Source organism: Mastomys coucha, unplaced genomic scaffold, assembly GCF_008632895.1.
Source record: "Mastomys coucha isolate ucsf_1 unplaced genomic scaffold, UCSF_Mcou_1 pScaffold1, whole genome shotgun sequence".
Lineage (NCBI taxonomy): Eukaryota > Metazoa > Chordata > Mammalia > Rodentia > Muridae > Mastomys > Mastomys coucha.
This window is the reverse complement of record NW_022196891.1, coordinates 81,041,181-81,046,156: the sequence shown is the minus strand read 5'-3', so window position 1 is coordinate 81,046,156 and position 4,976 is coordinate 81,041,181.

Sequence of the window (4,976 nt, the reverse complement as noted above, 5' to 3'; positions counted from 1 at the left end):
GTGTGTGTGTGTGTGTGTGTGTGTGTGTGTGTGTATGCTCATGTGAGTGCAAGTTCCCAGAGAGGTTGGAAGATGCCAAATGATCCCCCTTGAGCTTGTGTTTCACTGGTTGTGAATAGCTCATGTGGGTGCTAGGAACTTACCTTGAGTACTCTACAAGGGCAGAACATACTTTTAAGAGCTGAGTCATTCATTCAGCCCAACAAGATGTTCTAAAAGAGACCCAAGTAAACCAGTTGTCCTCAAGACCCTCTAAAGGAGCCATTGGCTATGTATTTTCTTCATAATAATACCAAAACATTATGATCCCTCTCACTATATTGATATTTGCACAAATGGCACAAAATTAATAATGAATAAAGTGACTGGGGCTGAGCACAAACCAAGGTACTGACACTAAATCGTAGTACTATTTATTCTTACCTCACACAACTCACCTTCCCAGCTAAGAAAAAAGCCAGACACCCTTTAACCAAGACTGTCCTTGATGAGCCAGCCAAAGCTCCTGAGGACCTCAAATGTCAACGCCTGAGCAAACTTCCTCTGTGTCCGTGCAACAGAACACAAAGTAAGAAGTAGGGCAGCCCTGAGGCATACCACAGCACTCTTGCGGTGCCAAGAATGCGCCTTGAGGTTGTTGGTGTTTAGATGAAGGAATTACTAACCAACACACTATAGGTTCCCAGGCTTCACTGTTGTTTAGCTCTTTTCTCAGAAATAAACATAACCTCATACCAAAGGAATGTAACTGAAGAGTATTTGGTATGAATGGTAAACACCTGAGATTTTTTTGTAATACTTTGTATTTGGGAACATTTTTATCTTGAAATTTGTTTGGTTTAGGGTTTTTTTTTATCTTTTTCTTATCTGTTGTTGTTTTGTTTTGTTTGCCATGCCATTTAGCTTGACAAATTCCTACTATTTAAAGGTTTTTTTTTCTGATAGGATCCATGATGATGTGACCAAATGTCATTTTCAAATATTTTATAATGAAATATATCAGCTGTAGGAGGGGCATCATTTTAACCACATGAATCTTAGTGATATCCAGACCTAACCTGATTTACAGTGGATGTTTTCAATAGAACAAATACCAACGTTCGCATTAATGATATTCTGCTCCTACAGAGAGCACTCGGTTCTACAATGTGTGACCCTTAGTTTATCCTGGAACAGGCTGGGGATGCCTCAATCAGTATGTTAGCCGTACAAACATGAGAACCAGAGTTCATAATCCCAATACCCACATAAAAACCTGAGTGTGGCAATGAATGGCTGTAACCTCAGTGATGGGGGGCAGAGACAGCAGATCCCTGAGAGCATTGGCCAGCATGCTAGTGAGGCTCATTAGCCATTGATGAGCTCCAGGCTTGGTGAAAGACCCTGAATTACAGGACAGAGCTGAAGAGTAATGAAGAAAAACATACATGCACAAAACTGCACTAGCAAGTACATTTAACATACACACACACACACACACACACACACACACAACACACACGCACATACATACACACATACACACACACACAACACACACGCACACACATACACACATACACACACACTCACACACATACACACACACTCACACACACTCTCACACACACATACACACATATACACACACACACACACTCACACACACATACACACATATACACACTCTCACACACACGCGCACACACATGCACACACACATACACACACAAACACATGCATACAAATACACACATATACATACACACACATACACACACGCACGCATGCACACACACACATACATGCAAACACATACACACATACACACATACTCTCACACACACACATGCACACACATACACACACATGCATGCACGCACACACATACACGCACACACATACACACATACTCTCACATACACACTCACACACACTCTCACACATACATGCACACACACACATACACACATATACATACACACACATACACGCACGCATGCACACACACACACACACACACACACACATGCAACCCTGGAACACTCTTTTGCTCAGTAGTGAAATACAGCAACTTAATCATTCTCAAACATGCTCCTGGGAGGCCAGGTGAGAGACGGGTGACAACCTTTTGCAGCTTTTACCACCAGAAGAGTAATTCTGTTTACTATTTATTGTAATTAATAATAATTCATTGTACTATTAATATATATACATATATATCTATATATATACACACATATACATATGTATGTTATTTGGTTAAGTGTGATATTGTTAACTCATTTCTTTTTAAAAAAATATGTGTATATTTGTGTGCCAGCTTGTACATATGTGTTAGCTTGTATGTATGTGCATATGTGTGTATACCTGCTTGTGAGTATGTATATGTACATGTGCCAAGTGTGTATGTATGTGTATGTGTACATGCTAGTTTGTGTGTATGTATATGTACATGTGCCAAGTTTGTATGTATGTGTATGTGTGTATGTCAGTTTGTGTGTATGTATATGTGTGTGTGCCAACTTGTAATGTGTGCCAGCTTTTGTATATGTGCTCCACATGTGTGCAGTGCCTACTGGAGACAGAGAGGTAGACTAAGCCATATTGGTGACTCTGGGTTTGATTGAGGGACCCTGCCTCAATGAATAAGGTGGAAGAGCAGGCCTTCACCTAATTGCACACATGTACAGGCACACAGACACACACATGCACCCACACACATGCAAAAAATCCACATGTACACACACATATACAAACTACACATGTACATGTAAAAATGGAAAAAAAGTAGACCCGTGAAGATAGAGTGAGAGGAAATGCACATGTGCTGCTTACCATGACTGTGCATCCACACACCATCCTGTGTAAATCAACTTCATCTCTGTAGGATCATCCTGAGGTAGACACTGCCACATTCCCACTCAAGTAGGGTTTCAAGGAGTCAGAGATGTCAAGCTACTTGAAGGAAGGCATGGAGTGGGAGGACAGCTCAGAGTCACATCCTTGAGAATTTCATTCATGCACGGAGTGGTCAAACGCACCCCTCCTTTCACTCCCCTCAGGACACCCTTGTAGCTTGTCCCTAGATTCCCCTCCTAGCTTCCTGGGCTCCTTTTTAAGTCCACGAAGTTCACTTAGAGCTGTATATAATGTGTGGGGGACATGGGTGCCTCTTAGGAGCTGCATCCATGAAGGATGAGTCTCCCTCCCAACAACCATGAACAGCCAACAGCTCCTCCACTAGGGGTGGGACTCCACTAGCCCCTCCCACGCTTGGATTTTACCTGGTTTGACCTTGGTCTTGTGCATGAGGTCCCAGCCACCGTGAGTTCACGAGTGCATGTGTGATGGCACTGTCCTGTCTAGCAAATACTGTCACAGGTTGATTTGAACTTTGATGTGATTGCATCGATTGAACCAAATTGATTTTTGCTCTTCACCCTCCTCCCCTTTTGGTCTCTGCCCCTTCTTCTTAGTGTCTTCAGATGGCCTTTGTCTGTCTATCTCCCATCCCCAGACCCCCTTTCCGGAGATACTCACAGCATGAAACTTGGCCAAGGGTTTCTTAAATCTCCTCAGTGTGTGCCATATTCCGTACTCTCAGATCTTTGCATACATAGGTCGTGGTTTGCAATGCAATGGGCTATCCATCCTTCTAAATTATCTGGAGACTGAGCCACTGGAAGAGAAACTGTGACAGTGTCTCTCTTCAGAGCTCCCTAGAGTGAACTGGTTGGTGCTCACACTCGGCATCTCAAGACAGCAGACCTGAGATCCCAGAGCCAGGGAATGCCTGCCTCCTTCTGGGTTAGAGCATGCAGGCCAGATCCAGTGAAGGCTTTTGAGCAGCTTATTGTGGACTGTCGAAGGTCCAGTAAGGACCTCGCAAAGTGAGACACAGAACAGGCCCAAGAGGACTAGACATGTCAGAGATAAAGATGATAAGAAGACAGAGCAGCAATGTAGCCAGAGGATAAGGACTTCCAAAGAACTCCAGGGTCTAACGAAGTGGAAGAGAACATAGCCCTCACGGCCAGGGATTCAGAAGACGATGTAGTGTTGTTAAACTGTTGATGCAGGACCCTTATCGTCTCTGAGAGAGTAAGCTCCTGTCTGTTTATGGTACACAGCCACAGTAAGTTAACACACTCCTTAAACCGCTTTGGAGCTGGTGTATGGAAGAATTGACTGGCTACTAGTGGATCTGCACCCAGAATCTAGAGCTAGCCCAAGACAACATCCTGATGGCTCACCACAGAACATCTGCTCGTATGCTGGGACCTAGACAAGGCCAATTCTCAGATAGTGCAAAAGTGACGTGACCCACCCTCCAGGCCTTCTGGACAAGTACTTCTGGCACCTTGGACGATCAACACCCACCACAGCTGATGGACTGTGGGGTAGTAAACATGGAGAACAGAACTGGGTGGTAATGCTGAGCATTTTCGTAGGCACAGCTATTGCTGTCCCCAGCCCCTCGCTTCTGCCTTCACTCACGTATACTTCCAGCTGTCCTGGCAGCAGAGGAAGAGAAGGTGTTCAGAACAGAAGAGAGAGTTCAACACTGCGTGTGATCCGAGAGCCAGGGCTTTGGGTGAGTCAGACCCAGATCCCATTCAGTGTCTTATCCCTATCCATGTGGCACCAACAGTGAGAAAATGGACTTGATAGAGCTTCAATGTATCACCCCCCCCCCGAACCAGGTATGATAGCGCCTACTTTCCAGCAGTGGAATGTGGGGATATGTCTTGTGTGGTGACTATTGTCAGCTTTTCACAACCTGTTTAACTTTCTTCATTGTCTCTCTAGTATAGAAGCAGTAGGATAGACATGACAGTTGGATAGCTGCTAGAGCTAAGAATTCTGGGAAATTTTCCTTCCATATCACTGTATATCTCCCATAGAGCCTGACATGTTCATAGGCCATTTTCATGAACAGGTGGTGAAGGAAAGCACAGAGAGGGAAGGAAGAAAAGGAGGAGGAGGAGGAGGAG